Here is a 17,804-nt window from a genome sequence, read left to right on the forward strand (position 1 = left end):
GTACAACGACAATAAAGTTATTATTACTATTATTAAATGGCCTCCATCTTCACCCAGGTGGTTTAAAGGTGGTGGTCACCACCTTTAAAGTGCTCCATGGCTTAGGACCAGGGTATATACGAGACTGCCTGCTGCCAGCAACAGCCTCCCACCGGCCAATACGCTCCCACAGAGAGGGGCTCTTCAGGATGCCGTCGGCCAGACAATGCCAACTGGCGACACCCAGGGGGAGAGCCTTCTCTGTGGGGGCACCAGCCCTCTGGAATGAGCTGCCCCTTGAGATTCGTCTCATCCCTGACCTGCGTACCTTTTGCCGCGCCTCTTGTTCCAACAAGCTGGCCTGGCCTAATACAAATTTTAGAATGGGTGTATGCGTGTTTTAATCTATGGGCCAAATTTTTATATATTCAATTTTAAATTGTTTTAAATTTTGTATATTTATATGTGTTTTAATATGGCTGTACACCGCCCTGAGTCCTTCGGGAGAAGGGCGGTATAGAAATCTAATAAATCCTAAATACCCCAGTGAAGTGTCTCACATCAAAGCCAGCCACAGTCACTGCGTCACTGGAGACACATCCGCTGCGTGCCATCCCCCCCATATAAGGAATTGTTATAAAACAGACTTTGTAGTCCCAACACTGAGGCTGCTCACACCCCTTGGCTGTCTTACAGCGGGAAGATAGATCTTTCATGTCCATCTGTGGTGCACACAGAGAGTCATGTTTCCTTCCATCCTCCTTGGACTTGGGGCAAATCCCAGATCTGCCTTGTAAGGCATAAGATTTCGGTTCCTTTCCTTAGGGGCTGATCTGCCAGTCAAACCTTCTGCTCAGAACACAACACACAAGGATTGTTTGTTCAGCAGGCAGCATGTTAATTTCCAGCCAATCTCCCGCAAGGGGGTTTGTGAAGTCAAAGGAAGAAAACAGGACCAGTTTTCTCGAGATAGTTGGAGCTGAAGGCTGAACCCAACCAGTTTATCTGCCCCTTTCCAGCTTCTCTGGACTTGCATCCCTTTTGATGTTGGTGCTTCTGAGCCTTCCTTTCACATCACGAGTTCCCTTCTCAAATTTATGGAGCCAGGAGAACAGTCACTGATAGTCCTTCTGACTGTTTCTGGTCCACACAAGTTTTCCTTTCGTGAATGCCGTGCTATCCCTGGTGTGCGTGTGTGTTTTTTAACAATGCTCTTTCTTGGATTTACTGTAGCTACCCGGGGATCAAATGGCTGACCATGACTGTTAAGGAAGCACCATGGGTTTATGATACAGATGTAGATGAACAGAGTTGGAAGGGGCCTTGTAGGACATCTAGTCCAACCCCCCACCCAAGCAGGAGCCCCTACACCCGTGATGGCGCACCTATGGCACGCGTGCCACAGGTGGCACATGGAGCCATATCTGTGGGCACATGAGCGTTGCCCTAGTTCAGCTCCAGCGTGCATGCACACACCGGCCAGCTAATTTTCAGGCCTTCCAGGCCCACCGGAAGTCAGGAAACGGGCTATTTCTGGCCTCCAGGAGATGGGGAAGGCTGTTTTCACCCTCCCCAGGCTCCTAGAAAGCCTCTTGAGCCTGGGGAGGGTGAAAAATGAGCCTATTCGGTCCCACCAGAAGTCGGGAAATAGGCTGTTTCTGGCTTCCAGGGGGGGGGAGGTTTTTTTTGCTCTTCCCAGGCTCCAAAAAAGCCTCTGGAGCCTGGGGAGGTCGAAAAATGGGCCTACCGGGCCCACCATGCCATTGTGTGCAAAAAGAGGGTGGAGCACGGGGGGCTCATGCGCGCATGTGCGGGGGGTGGGGCGCACTGAATTATGGGTTTGGACACATGTGTGTGACCTCCCCCGCGCTCCCCCCACTTTTGGCACATGATGGCAAAAAGGTTAGCCATCACTGCCCTACACCATGTTCCTTCCCAGCCTCCTCACTGTCTAACTCTGCTGCCAGCTCCGCAGGCCGCTGGCAGACCACAACACTCATTTCCTTCTCAGTCCTTCTCTTCACTAGACTAGCCATGCCCAGTCCCTGCAACCGTTCTTCATGTTTTAGTCTCCAGACCTTCGATCATCTGAGATAGATTCAGATTAACAGAATTAGAAGGGAGTTTGTAGGTCATCTAGTCCAAACACCACCTCCCTCCACCGCCAATCCGAGCAGGAGACCTTACACCATTTCTGACAGATGGCAGTCCAGTCTCTTCTTGAATGCCTTCAGTGATGAAGCTCCCACAACTTCCGAAGGCAACTTCTCTTCCGTTGGTTGATTGGTCTCACTGTCAGAAAATTCCTCCTTATTTCCAGGTTGAATCTCTCCTTGATCAGTTTCCATCCATTATTCCTTGTCTGGCCTTCGGGTGCCTTGGAGAATAGCTTGACCCCCTTCCTCCTCTCTGTGGCAGCCCCTCAAATATTGGAAGACTGCTATCATGTCTCCCCTGGTCCTTCTCTTCACTAGACCAGCCATGCCCAGTTCCTGCAACCATTCTTCATGTTTTAGTCTCCAGACCTTTGATCATCTGAGATAGATTCAGATTAACAGAGTTGGAAAGGAGCTTGTAGGTCATCTAGTCCAAACCCCACCCCACCCCACCCGTCCAAGTAGGAAACCCTACACCACTTCAGACAAACGGTTATCCAACATCTTAAAAACTTCCAGTGTTGGAGCATTTACAACTTCTGGAGGCAAGTTGTTCCACTGATTAATTGTTCTCACTGTCAGGAAATTTCTCCTCAGTTCTAGGTTGCTTCTCTCCTTGATTAGTTTCCATCCGCTGCTTCTTGTCTTGCCTTCAAGTGGCTTGGAGAATAGCTTGACTCCCTCTTCTTTGGGGCAGCCCATGAGATATTGGAAGACTGCTATCATGTCTCCCCTAGTCCTCCACTTCATTAAACTAGACAAACCCAATTCCAGCAACCATTCTTTATATGTTTTAGCCTCCAGTCCCCTAATCATCTTTGTTGCTCTTCTCTGCACTCTTCCTAGAGTCTCCACATCTTTTTTACATCGTGGTGAACCAAAACTGGATGCCGTATTCCAAGTGCAGCCTTACCAAGGCATTAATTCTGACTGCACAAGACCAAGCCTTAAGAACAAATGCACGCAAAGACAGAATTGAGAAGACAGCAACAGACCGCGAGTGCCGTCTCTGCAGAGAAGCTGAAGAAACTGTGGACCACCTGGTTAGCTGCTGCAGGAAGATCGCCCAAATTGGCTACCAACAACGGCATGACAAAGTAGCAACAATGGTGCATCGGAAGATCTGCAAGAAATACCATTGGCCTGCAAGCAAGAACTGGTGGGACGACAAAATAAATACATGAAGCTACATTGCTTTGGGGCTTTAGAATTCAAATGGACAACATCTGCCACACAGAAGACCCCAGAATTAATAATTGTTGATAGAAAGACACACACACGAAAATCTGGATAGCAGACGTGGCAATACCTGGAGACAGCAGAAGAGAAGAGTAAGAACTGGAGAAAAATCACCTGCAAATCAGGGGTGGGTTCTAAATTTTTTTACTACCGGTTCTGTGGGCATGGCTTATTTTGTGGGCGTGGCTTGATGGTCATGTGACAATTCTTTAGGATTTAGCAGAGGTACTGGTCTACCAGGCTTTTCACTGCTTGCAGAGCTGTACCGGTCTACCCATTTGTTTTTGGGGGCACCGGTCTACCACCACTCTGGCTTTTAACACTGATCAGCTGTAGGGCGGCCCTTTGAAGTCCCGGGGCAAGAGTTTAAACAGTTTTTTTTCTTTCTAGCCATCAGCTGGGACTCGGGAGGCAGCGAATAGATTGGGGGCGGGGCCAAATAAAAGGTAAGAATAACGCGGGTGGGGCAGGAGGGCCCAGCTCCCGAACAAAGAGAACCGGTTCGGTGCGTCATATTGTCACCGCTACCGGCTTGGCCGAACCGGGAGGAACCCACCACTGCTGCAAATAGAATAACTGTGGCAAAAGAAAGCAAAGGTAGCACCGATAGTCATAGGTGCCTTGGGCGCAACCCCAGAACATCTGGAGCACTACTTAAAACACCATCGGCATTGACAAAATCACCTTTAATCGTTCTCTCGTTGTGAGTTTCCTTTTCGTAATTCCTAGACTCGTAACATTTATAGACGATTCCTAGACTCTTTCCAGGTGCTAATTCATTTTGCAGTTTTGATAAAACTAAAAAAAAACTCTAGGTTTACTAGATCCGGTAGCGCTAGTCAACACTAAATATTTTTGGTGAGCCACAGTGGCTAGAGTGGAGTACTGCAGGCTACTTCTACTGACTGCCGGCTGACTGCAATTTGGCAGTTCGAATCTCACCAAGGTTGACTCAGCCTTCTGTCCTTCCGAGCTCGGTAAAATGAGGACCCAGATTGTTTTGTTTTTTTTAAAATAGTTTTTATTGAATATAAATATTAAAAAAGACATACGTAACATATACACAACAAACATTTATACAACATATACACAAAAAGAGTGTAATTTCTTCTTAAGCATTTTTTCAGAGTGACGTTCTACAATTCTACTTATAATATATTCCTTCACCTCTCTTTAATCTAATAATATTTTTATTACATATATATGTATCAATCGGTAATATATCCCCTATATTTTTTGTATATTTCTAATTTTTAACCAATTATACCAATTATTCCATATTTTATAATAGTCTGATTCTTCTTTTTCTTGTAATTCTTTGGTTAACCTATCCATTTCAGCGCATTCTAAAATTTTCCCTATTACTTCTGTTTCACTTGGTATTTTTTCTTGTTTCCAATTTCTTGTGTAGGTTATTCTTGCAGCAGTTAATATGTGGATTGTAAGATATTTGATATCCTTAGGGTATGATTTGTTAAATATTCCTAATAAAAATGTTTCTGGTTCTTTTTCAATCTGTGTTTTTGTTATTTGTTCCAACCATTTTTTGATGTTAGACCAAAATTTCTTTGCTGCCGGGCACGTCCACCATAAATGATAGAAAGTCCCTTGTGCCTTTTTACACTTCCAACAAATTAGGCTATTTTTAGGTTGTATTTTTGCCAATCTGGTTGGAGACATATGCCACCGATAAAACATTTTCAGTTGGTTTTCCTTGTACGCCGTTGCGTTCGTTAACTTTAGATTTACCTGCCAGAACTTTTCCCATTTTTCCAAAGGTATTGTGTGTTTGATATTTTGAGCCCACTTGATCATCGTTTCTTTGACTGTCTCTTCTTCCAATTTATAGCGTAGGAGAAATTTATAAATTCTACTAATTAATTTATTTTCTGAATCTAATATAATTTTATCTATTTCTTGTTTTTGATTATAAATTTCATATGTTTTTATATGTTCTCTATATTTGGATTGTATTTGAGTGTAAGTCCACCAGTCTATTCCTCTGTGTAAATCTGTCTCCAATTGTTGTTTTGTCTTTAGTTTTCCTTGATAGTCAATTATATCTTTATATCTAATTATTTTTGTCTTATCTGTTAAGTTTGGGTGCCTAATTGATTCAGCCGGTGCTAGCCAATTTGGTATCTTCATATAATGTTGTTTTTTAATTTTAAGCCAAATTTGTAATAGTGAGTTCCTTATTGTATGTGTTTTAAAATATGAAAGTGTTTTGTATTTCTCATCCCACATAAAGGAGTGCCAGCCAGTTTGAAGTTCGTGTCCCTCAATTGTTAAAATTTTAGAGTCCTTTAATTCTATCCAATCTTTGACCCACGATAGTACTGCTGCTTGGTAGTATATCTCCCAGTCAGGGAGTGCAGCTCCTCCTCTATCTTTTGTATCCTGGAGCAGTTTAAATTTTATTCGTGGCCTTTTCCCTTGCCATATAAATTTAGATGTTATTTTATTCAGCTTTTCAAAAAACGGTTTATCTATTTTAATTGGGGTGACCTGAAACAAATATAAAAATTTAGGTAATATAGTCATTTTGATGGCCGAAATTCTTCCTAGGAATGAAATGTGTAAATTTTCCCATTTTTCTAAGTCTTTCTTTGTTTGTTCTAGTAATTTATCATAATTGTTTTCTTTAATTGCTGATGTTCTTGTAGATAAGCAGATTCCTAGATATTTTATTTTTTTTGTTGTTTGAATTTGTATATTATCTGTCAAATCTTTTGTTTGGATTTCCGTAAGGTTTTTAACAATTAGCTTTGATTTACTTTTATTGATTTTTAGTCCAGCCACTTCTCCAAATTCTTCTATTTTTTGGAATAAATTAGGTATAGATTCCATAGGATTTTCTGTCAAAAACACTAAGTCATCAGCAAAGGCTTGAACTTTGTATTCTTCTCTATTGATCCTTAAACCTTCAATTCCTTGGTCTTCTCTAATTTTTTTCAACAGGATTTCCAATGATAGAATATATAGTAAGGGGGAAAGTGGACAGCCTTGTCTGACTCCTTTTGTTATATTAAATTTGTCTGTTATGTCATCATTCATAATTATCCTTGCTGATTGCTTGGTATAGATTTCTGCTATAATTTTCTCAAATTTTTCCCCAATTTGCATATTTTGTAGTTGTTCAATCATAAATTTCCAATTTTGGTTATCGAAGGCCTTTTGGGCATCAAGAAAAACCAACGCTGCCTGCTTCTCCGGGTGTGATTCATAATATTCTAAAGCATTAAGTATTATTCTCATGTTGTTCTTTATTTGGCGTCCCGGCAGAAATCCATTTTGGTCTGGGTGTATATATGTATTTAATACTGATTTAATCCTTTCGGCCAAGATTGCTGCAAATATTTTGTAATCGGCATTCAATAATGAAATAGGTCTATAGTTTTGTATTAACTGGAGATCTGTGTCTTCTTTTGGAATGATTGTTATTATAGCTTCTGTCCATGAATTTGGTATTTTGGCTTTCTCCATAGCTTCATTATATAATCGCAACATATTCTCTCCCAATACTTCTTGCATTGTTTTATATATTTCTACCGGTAACCCGTCGGGTTCCGGTGTTTTATTGTTTTTTTGCTTTTTCAGTACTTCATCTAGTTCTAGTTTGGTTATTGGCCTATTGAGAGTGATTCTTTGTTCTTCTGTGATTTTTGGCATTCCTGATTTCCCTATGTACTGTTTTATTTTGTCTTCCCCTTTTTTCCCTGATTATATAGGTTCGCATAAAATTTCTTAATAATTTCTTTTTTGGCCTCTTTACTATGTTGAATTTCTCCTTTATCATCTTTCAATTGGTATATCATTCTTTTTTTCTGTTCTTTTTTCAGTTTATAGGCTAGCCATCTGCCCGTTTTATTTGCGTATTCGAAATAGTTTTGTTTCGCCATTTTTATTTTTTGGGCTAGTTCTATTTGGTTTATCAAATTCAATTTATGCTTAATCATTTCCCATTCTTCTCTTATTGTTTTGTTCTGGGGCTTTTCCTGGAGTTTTTGTTCTATTTGTTTTAGGTCTTTCTCTAAATTATCTAATTGTTTTTTCTTCTCTTTATTCTTTTTCCTCGTATATGCTATTACTAGGCCCCTTATATATGCTTTTAAAGTATCCCATGTGTTTTGTAAAGAGGTTTCCTCTATTTTATTTATCTGGAAGAATATTTTTACTTCCTTTTCTAACATCAAATTAAATTCTTTTTCTTTACATAATCTTTGGTTCATTGTCCATCTCTTACGTCTTCTTTCCCCTTTCCAATTTATGAATAGTGGATTGTGGTCTGCCCATTGGTTTGTGCCTATCTCAATTTTTTCTTACCTGGCAGGGGAGATACCTTGATCATGGAGGACCCAGATTGTTGAGGGCAACATGCTGACTCTGTAAACTGCTTAGAGAGGGCTGTGAAGCACTGTGAAGTGGTATATAAGTCTAAGTGTTATTCCTTCCTTCCTTCCTTCTTTCCTTCCTTCCTTCTTTCCTTCCTTCCTTCTTTCCTTCCTCCCTCCCTCCCTCCCTGTGGTTAGAATGCAGTATTGCAAGCTAACTCTGCCCATTGCCGGCAGTTCGATCCTGACTGACTGGCTCAAGGTTGACTCAGCCTTCCAATCCTTCCCAAGTGGGTAAAATTAGGACCCAGATTGTTGGGGGCAAGAGGCTGACTCTGTAAACTGCTTAGAGAGGGCTGTAAAAGCCCTGTAAAGCGGTATATACAGTAAGTCTAAGTGCTATTGCTATTGGTGTCTGTTTTAATAGCTGTACAGTTATACACGGAATCCTAATTTCATTCTGTGTGTTTCAACAACTCAAAGAATCTATCTAGGAATTTAAATTTTAATTGTGGACATGTTTGAAGCAGTGGTGGGTTTCAATTCTTTTTATCACCGGTTCTGTAGGTGTGGCATGGTTCGGTGGGCGTGGCAGGGGAAGGATACTGCAAAATCTCCATTCCCTCCCCAACCCAGGAAAAGGTTACTGCAAAATCCCCATTTCCTCCCGATCAGCTGGGACTCGGGAGGCAGAGAATAGATGGGTGGGGAGGCAGCCAGAAGTGGTATTTACCGGTTCTCCGAACTACTCCAAATTTCCGCTACCGGTTCTCCAGAACTGGTCAGAACCTGCTGAAAACCACCTCTGGTGTGAAGGATCCTCCCCATTTTAAGGAATTATTTTTTTAAAAAAGGGTTTTTTTGGAAAAACACCAAGCGTAGGAGGAGGCCTAAAGATGGATACATTGGGTGACAGCTGGAAAACTGTTTATTCTGGCGGAGTATGAAGTTTACAATTTATAAAAACGGAGGGAAGAGAATGGGGTGGGGACCACCGGTTGCATTATTCGATGGCGTGGATCACGGATATCCGTGTCATAGCAGCCACCAGGAGCTCCAGATCATTTGGATGGGGTGGGGTGGGGAGGATGAAATGTGACCCAGATCTCTATCTTCTGGATCCATTTGTGAGGATGTTCATGTGATGGGCAAGATCCTTGGCTTGACGTTTACAAGAAGGTCAAATGAAAAGAGAGGATGAAATTCAATTATCATCTTGTGACGCCTCATCTAAAGCCAAGTCAGGGCATGTGGGGAGAGAAAGAGAGAAGGCCAAATCACATTTCCTGATAATCTTGGTTCCAGAGAAAACTACCATCTCATGGATATCCTTCTGCATGAAATCCGATTTGCTATCCTGAATGTTTAAATCTACATGGACTGAGAATCCTGCCACAAACTTGGCAAACTCTACTTGTCTTCTGCAGCTGGGGTTGGGAATTTTTTTTTGCATCAGAACGTATTTACCATCTAGATCAGGGCTGTTGTCAAACTCAAGGCTGGATCCGGCCTACGGGGTGCTTAGATCTGGCCTGTGGGGCCATCCAAGGACCAGCCCGTGGTGCTGGGCTGGACAAAGTCTGGGGAACAAACAGGATGAAGTTGAACTATTAATACACGAAGGTAGATACGACATAGTAGGAATAACTACTACCCATGACTGGAACATACTGATAGAAGGATACAAACTCTTCAAAAAAAACCAGACCCCCCGAAAAAAAGGAGGTGGAGTTGCACTGTATGTAAAGGACCACTATATCGCTACCGAATTGCATGAAACCAAAGATGAAAACCTCCCAGAATGCAGATAGATCAACATAAAAGTCAAAAAGAATGACATGGCCACCATAGGTGTATACTAGAGGCCACCCAATCAAGCAGAAAAAATAGATATCCTTTTTGCCAACCAACTAACAAATCTATGTAGGAAACACACTACAATAGTAATGGAGGACTTCAATTACCCTGCTATCAATTGGGAAAGCTAATTCTGCACCAAGTGAGAAATCAAATAGGTTCCTAACCAACGTAGCTGACAACTTTGTTGCCCAAAAGGTAGAGGAGGGAACTAGAAGGACAACCATACTGGACTTAATACTTACAAACAGAGAAGAAGTGATAGAGGGAGTTGAAACTGCAGGAATCTTGAGTGAGAGGGACCATGTCATACTAGAATTCAACATAACGCAAACACAAGCAATAGAACACAATGATACCAGAATCTTGGACTTTAAAAGAGCTGATTTTAATAAATTCAGAGAGAACTTGAGAAAGATTCTTTGGATGAAAATCCTAAAGGGGAAAAGAATCTTGGGAAACTCTGAAAAATATCATAAAAGCCCAGACCAGCGCAATACCGCTGAGAAAGAAAAACAAGAAATCCAGGAAGAAACCAGCATGGCTACACAAAGATCTCTCTGACAAATTGAAAGACAAAAAGGACAAATACAAAAAATGGAAAGAAGGACACATAACTAAGGCAGGATATCAGCAGAAAGCCAGAATCTGTAAATACGAAGTCAGGAAAGCAAAGGCTCAGAATGAACAAAGATTTGCAACAGAAGTCAGAGATAACAACATACAAATAACAAGAAAAAAATCAAGGAAACAGACGGTCCACTAAAGAGAGAAGATGACAAGGAAATAACAGGCAGCAGAGAGAAAGCAGAGCTGCTTAACTCATTCTTTGCATCGGTCTTCACACAAAAAGAAACTATAGCCCAACCTACCAGAAACATAACTGTAAAAAAGAGACTGGAAATAAAAGTTAAAATAAGCAAAAAAATAAAGAAATAGTAAGAGAACACCTGTCTGATCTTGATGAATACAAATCACCGGGACCTGATGGATTACATCCCAGAGTTCTAAAGGAGCTGGCAGATGTCAACTCAGAACCACTGTACCACATCTTTCAAAAATCCTGGAGCACTAGGGAACTACCAGAGGACTGGAAAAGAGCTGATGGGGTTCCCATCTTCAAAAAAAGGAAAAAAAACAACAGACCCAGGAAACTACAGACCAATCAGCCTAACATCAATACCCATGAAGATACTGGAAAAGATAATAAAAAAAAACAGATTTGCCAACAGCTAGAAACGAATAAATAACTATCAGCCATTGTTAAAAACAGATCATACCAAACCAATCTTATTTCATTCTTCAACATAGTGACTAAATTAGTAGACCAGCGAAATACTGTGGACATAATAGACTTCAGCAAGGCATTCGACAAAGTAGACCACAATCTACTTCTTCGTAAGCTAGAAAAAAGTGGGATAGATAACTTCACCATCAGATGGATTCGCAACTGGCTGACAAACTGTACTCAACGAGTAGTCCTTAATGGGTCTAAGTCTACATGGAGAGAAGTAAGCAGTGAGGTGCCGCAAGGTTCTATCTTAGGCCCAGTAGTCTTCAATATCTTCATAAACAACTTAAATGAGGGAATAGAATGGGAACTCACCAAATTTGCAGATGATACTAAACTGGCAGGAATAGCCGACACCCTAGATGATAGGCTCAAGATCCAGATGGATCTTGACAGACTTGGACACTGGGCCCTATCTGACAAAATGAAAGTCAACGTAGAGAAAAGTAAAGTCTTACACTTAGGTAAGAAAAACCAAAAGTACACATATAGACCGGGTGAAACCAAGCTTAATAGCAGTAACTGGGAGAGGGATCCTGGAGTCTTAGTGGACAACCAGTTAAATATGAGTCAGCAGTGTGCGGCGGCAGCCAAAAAAGCCAATGCAATCCTAAATTGCATTAACAGAGGGATACAATCAAGATCAAGCGAGGTACTAATACCACTCTATAAAGCCTTAGTAAGACCACACCTAGAGTACTGCATTCAGTTTTGGTCACCACACTATAAAAAAGATGTTGAGACTCTAGAAAAAAGTGCAGAGAAGAGCAACCAAGATGATGAGGGGACTGGAGGCTAAAACATACGATGAACGGTTTGAGGAACTGGGTATGGCTGGTCTAGTGAAGAGAAGGACCAGGGGAGACAGGATAGCAGTCTTCCAATATTTGAGGGGCTGCCACAGAGAAGAGGGGTCGAACTATTTTCCAAACCACCTGAAGGCCAGACAAAGAACAATGGATGGAAATTGATCAAGGAGAGATTCAACCTGGAAATGAGGAGGAACTTTCTGACAGTGAGAGCAATCAACCTATGGAACAGAAGTTGCCTTCAGAAGTTGTGGGAGCTTCATCACTTGAGACTTTCAAGAAAAGATTGGACTGCCATTTGTCAGAAATGGTGTAGGGTCTCCTGCTTGAGTGGGGAGTTGGACTAGATGACCTATAAGGTTCCTTCCAACTCTGTTAATCTGATTTGATTTGATTTGATTTCCCGCACTATTTCCAGTAACTACCAGGGCAACGGTGGGGGGAAAAAGAGGCTGCGCTTCCGTTCCTACACCACTAGAGGGCAGCGAAGAACCACACGGATTCATTTCGGAGTTAGAAAATGTCTTCTCGAAGCCGTAAAGTGGATTTCAAGATTCCAAAGTGGATTTAACTTCGGAAACAACAAGCATGCAGGCTTCACAACGTAGGAAGTGAAGGAGAAGCTTTGCACCCGCTGTACGGGCCTGCCTGCGCTGGGACGGTTGGGAAGAGCCAGTGGAGTTTTTGCTGGACGGCACAACTTTTGAAAATCACAGTTGTTTGGAAAAAAAAAAATCACCAGGCAGGGTGCTGTTTTCCAGACTCCTTTTTAAAAAGGGGGGGGGGAATCTAATTTATATTGGTTGTGCATGAAGCCCTCTTTTAAGGTGGCACCGACCTAGCCCTTGAGGTGGGTGGGGGGGTGTATGGGCCCTGCCATCTCTGCCATCTCATTGGTTCTAGAAGTTTGGAGTCCAACTTTTGTTCGCCTCGCCTCTTTCCCACACGTCTCGGAGGGGAGCTGGAAGGATTATCGGAGATTTCTCTGTCTCTTTGCTGCTGAGAAAGTGCCCATTGCGGCGGGGGGAGGAGGGGGGGAGAAAGCCCCATAAAACATTTACTGAGGGGGGCCCCTTCAAGATGGCCACACCTGTTCCTGCCAGTCTGGCTTGAGTTATCATCCTGGACAGTTCGGGAAGGCTGAAGGCCAACCGTAAAATCCCCGATTCTGTCAGAAGACACTGCTGGTTCCAGCAAAAATGGGGTGGGGAGGGATGCCCATTTTATAACGCAAGGGGACTATAACATTTATTGGTTCGATTTATTTATTAGTTCGATTTATATGCCGCCCTTCTCCGGAGACTCAGGGTGGCTTACAATGCGTTAAGCAATAGCCTTCATACTTTTGTATATACCTGCTTAGTAGGGCTTTCGGCCCCCCCTAAGCGGTGTTCTTTTTTATACAAAGTCAGCTTATTGCCCCCACAATCCGGGTCCTCATTTTACCTACCTCGGAAGGATGGAAGGCTGAGTCAACCTTGAGCCTGGTGAGATTTGAACTCGCAGGAATTGCAGGCAGCTGGCAGCTAAGTGCTACTTAACAGCACTTTAGTCCGCTGCGCCACCAAGGCTCCTCCACCCTGCATCACAAGCCGAATCTCATCCACGGAAGGGGTGGGTTGTGGGTTTGGGTTTTTTTGCATAACTTTTGGAAAGAGGGATCGCCCAAACCGCGATGGCAAAGTCACGTATCTGTTCCTCTGTTCGTCTTTTCAAATCAGGAACATGGCTGGAGTTCGGCCCTTCGCGGCGTGGCGGTCAAGCTTTTCAGTTGGGTGCAGAGAGATTCCCCAGTTCTACCCGTCCTTAGAGCTGAATGCTGCCTGGTTTAAAGGTAAAGATTCCCCTCGCACATATGTGCTAGTCGTTCCCGACTCTAGGGGGCGGTGCTCATCTCCGTTTCAAAGCCGAAGAGCCAGCACTGTCCGAAGGCGTCTCCGTGGTCATGTGGCCAGCATGACTCAACGCCAAAGGCGCATGGAAGGCTGTTCCCTTCCCACCAAAGGTGGTGCCTGTTTTTCTACTTGCATTTTTTTTACGTGCTTTCGAACTGCTAGGTTGGCAGAAGCTGGTACAAGTCACGGGAGCTCACCCCGTTACGCAGGATTCGAATTGTTGAACTGCCGACCTTTCGATCGACAAGCTCAGTATCTTAGCCACTGAGCGTACCCTTGCCTGCTGCCTGGTATACTTGGGTTCAATTCCTCCTTTACAGCTAAAGCAACCTGACAGGGTTTTTTTATATACAGATTAACTGAGTTGGAAGGGACCTTGTAGGTCATCTAGTCCAACCCCCTCACCCGCCCGAGCAGGAGACCCTATACCGTTTCTTTTTTTGTGGTGAAAATTGTTTTGTTGGGTTGTGGTGAGAAGTGAGGATGGAGCACCACATAGACCGTAATTGACAACCAACATTTCTGTTTCTAAGGAAGACGTTTGCTCTCTTTTTTTATGACCTTTCTCGCCACGGTTGTTAAGTGAATCACTGCCCGTGTTAAATTAGCTACACGGTCGTTAAGTGAATCTGGCTTCCCCGCTGACTTTGCTTGTCAGAAGGTCGCAAAAGGGGGATCACGTGACACCCCTCCCCGGGACACTGCGACCGTCATAAATGTGAGTCAGTTGTCAAGCTTCCGAATGTAAATCACGTGAACCTTGAGGATGCTGCAACGGTCGCAAAGTGTGAAAAACGGTCGTAAGTCGCTTCTTTCAGTGCCGTGTAACATCCAACGGTCAGTAAATGAACTGTTGTACATCGAGGACTATCTGTACTGCTTTCAGCTCCCAACGAATCATCATCATTTAATGACCCCATGATCCATTGCGCGGTGGAGTCTGGGCAACTGAATGGAGCTAGCAGAGCGTTTTACTGGCCGGATGCCTTGCATGTCACCAGTGCTGAGTTTTGTTCAGCAGATATATTCTCATTGTGTCCGAAGAGAGAAATATCTGCCTCTAACTAGGATCGAACTCGCAGCCTTCTGATTGTGAGGCGAGAGCTCTACCTCTAGGCCATCTCGCCACCAGAGGTGCGATTCAGCAGGTTCTGACCAGTTCTGGAGAACCGGTAGCGGAAATTTTGAGTAGTTCGGAGAACTGGTAGTAAAATATTTTGAAACCCACCACTGTGCGCCACTCTTTTCAGCTCCCAACGAACGGAGGGATGAAAATAGAAGCTATAAATACCTAGCAACATTTATTTCAGGGTGTGGTGAGATATAAAGTTTTTTCTCCCGTGTCCTTAATTGCATAAAAATAGTGTCACCATGGCCTTCTCTTCCTTCTTCCATTCTTCTATTCTTCTGTCAACCAAACGCCACTTCGGAGGTATCTGCCTTCACAGGGACTGACCCTAGGATTGGAAAGAGATTTTAATTCACTTCTTCTCCTTCTCCGGTCTCTGTTTCCAAACTTTTATTCGATTTATTTATTTACTTATTGCATTTATATTGCTGCCTATTCGCGCATGGCGACTCAAGGTGGCTTACAGAATATAAAACCTCCTTTAACACAATAAAACTAATAAAAAAGAATCACATAGCAGCAACAGCAATTGCACTTAGACTTATAGACTGCTTCACCGGGGTTTTACAGCTGTCTCGAAGCGGTTTACAGAACCAGCCTATTGCCCCCCTCCCTACCCAACAATCTGGCTCTTCGTTTTACTGACCTCAGAAGGATGGAAGGCTGAGTCAACCTTGAGTCGGTCAGGATCGAACTGTTGACAGTGGGCAGAGTTTGCCAGCAATTGCATTTAGACTTATAGACCGCTTCACAGTGCTTTACAGCCCCCTCTAAGCGGTTTTACAGAGTCGCCCCCAACAATCTGGGTCCTCATTTGACCCACCTCGGAAGGACAGAAGGCTGAGTCAACTTGAGCCGGTCAGGATCGAACTGCTGGCAGTGGGGCAAAGTTAGCCTGCAATACTTCATTCTAAACATTGGGGAGGGAAGGAAGGAAGGAAGGAAGGAAGGAAGGAAGGAAGGAAGGAAGGAAGGAAGGAAGGAAGGAAGGAAGGAAGGAATAGCACTTAGACTTATATACCGCTTTACAGTGCTTTCCAGCCCTGACTAAGCGGTTTACAGAGTCAGCCTATTGCACCCCCAATAATTTGGATCCTCATTTTCCCCACCTCGGAAGGACGGAAGGCTGAGTCAATCTTGAGCCTGGTGAGATTCGAACTGCCAAACTGCTGGCAGATGGTGATCAGCAGAAGGAGCCTGCAGCACTGCACTCTAATCACATTGCGCTACCGCGGCTCTTATTAAATAAATTAATATAATATAATATAATAAAAACACCCCCCACACACCCTCCATCCTGGTGAAAGCGCATCACACGAGCCATTTAATGGGCTCCATCCCGCCTTGGTTCCCCAGGCCTGCTGGTAGAACCAGGTCTTTATCGCCTTCTGGAAGAGTGTCCGGGGGGGTTGGGGCAGGGGGGCATTGAATTATGGGTGTGGGCACATGCGCGTGTGACACTCAGCCCCCCCACACATTCCTCCTGCTTTTGGCTTGACCGGATCGCTCAATCCGGTAGCGATGGCAGCGGGTGGTTCGGAGAACCAGTAGCAAAAATCCCTGCCCCCCCCCCATGGCCAGCTGAGCCGCAGAATAATCAGAGGCCTTTTTTTTTTACTTTTAAAAGCATTTTTTCTACAACCTCTTTGGCCGAAAAAAAATGTTTTTAAAAATAAAAAAAAAGCCTCTGATGATCGTGCGGCTCAGCTGGGATCGTCAGAGGCTTTTAAAAGCATTTTTTTCTACAACCTCTTCAGAGCCTTTTTTGTTTGTTTGTTTTAAATGCCTCTGACGATCCAAGCTGAGTTGCCTGATCAGCAGAGGCATTTTTTCTTTTAAAAGCCTCTGACGATCCAAACTGAGTTGCTTGATCGTCAGAGGCATTTAAAAGAAAGAAAGCCTCTGCCGATCAGGCAACTCAGCTGGGATCGTCAGAGCCTTTGGAAGCATTTTTTTTACAACCTCTTCGCTGAAGAGGTTGTAGAACAAATGCTTTTAAAACTAAAAAAAAAAGGTTGGCCACGCCCACCCAGTCACATTACCCCCCCAAGCCACGCCCACAGAACCAGTAGTAACGAATTTTAGATTTCACCACTGCTTTCAGGTACCTCTCCAGCGGCCCTCAAGGACGCAAGCAGGAGGACGATTAAAGACTCCAATTTCATTCTTTGGCCACTGGGGGGCAGGACTTCCTTTTAGGAAGAGGCTTGCCTGCATTAAGCGGTGTTAAACCTTTATCCCAAAGATGCTGCTTGTTTCAAGAGGCAACTGAGCTTTCTTTCTTTCTTTCTTTCTTTCTTTCTTTCTTTCTTTCTTTCTTTCTTTCTTTCTTTCTTTCTTTCTTTCTCTCTTTTTTTTTTTTTGAAGACTTTTCGCTTCTCATCCAAAAAGCTTCTTCAGCTCTGACTGGACGGTGGGGAATGGAAGGATTTATAACTCCTTGCAGACAGCTGGTCGTTGGCATCCTTTTAGAGTGTCGTTGAGGCCACTTGGAGGTTTACCTGTGTCCTCTGGGTCACCTGAGTGGGGCTAATGATTGTGGAGCCTTCTTGGAACTTCTGAAAGGACTTGTGTTGTAGACTGGAGATGGATGATGTCGTATCCCTCCCCCTCTGTTGAGAGAGGGCTGTTCGATTTGGACATAGCTGGCCTCTTCAACTCTTCTTTCAAACCAGCCGTCCTCTCTGACCAAAATGTGGACTTTGCTGTCTTCAAAAGAGTGGCCAAGAAGGCTCCACAACCCATTTGCATCACTCAGGGGACCCTGAGGACACTGTTCTGCCCCAGCTACGGACCCCCCAAAGAATACAGCACACACAAAAGTTTGTACAAAACTTAATTTACTAAAATAACTCAGTCTTTTTCAAAACAAAGGCTGTTAATAAACTTTCTTAACAGCCTACAAGAAACCAAAGATAAAGTAATCACAATCTTACTAAGGTTGGCAGAAAGCCCAGAAGCAATTTGCAGAGAATTCAGACGCAAAGTAGAGTGAACTAAAGTTGTTCCCTGCAAATTGCTTCATTTTATTTATTTACTTATTTAATATAATTTGTATGCCGCCCTATCTCCGTAGGACTCAGGGCGGCTCACAACAAATAAAAACAAACCCAAT

This window comes from Pantherophis guttatus, chromosome 15 (assembly GCF_059756535.1).
Source record: "Pantherophis guttatus breed Tessera chromosome 15, ASM5975653v1, whole genome shotgun sequence".
In the NCBI taxonomy this organism is placed as follows: domain Eukaryota; kingdom Metazoa; phylum Chordata; class Lepidosauria; order Squamata; family Colubridae; genus Pantherophis; species Pantherophis guttatus.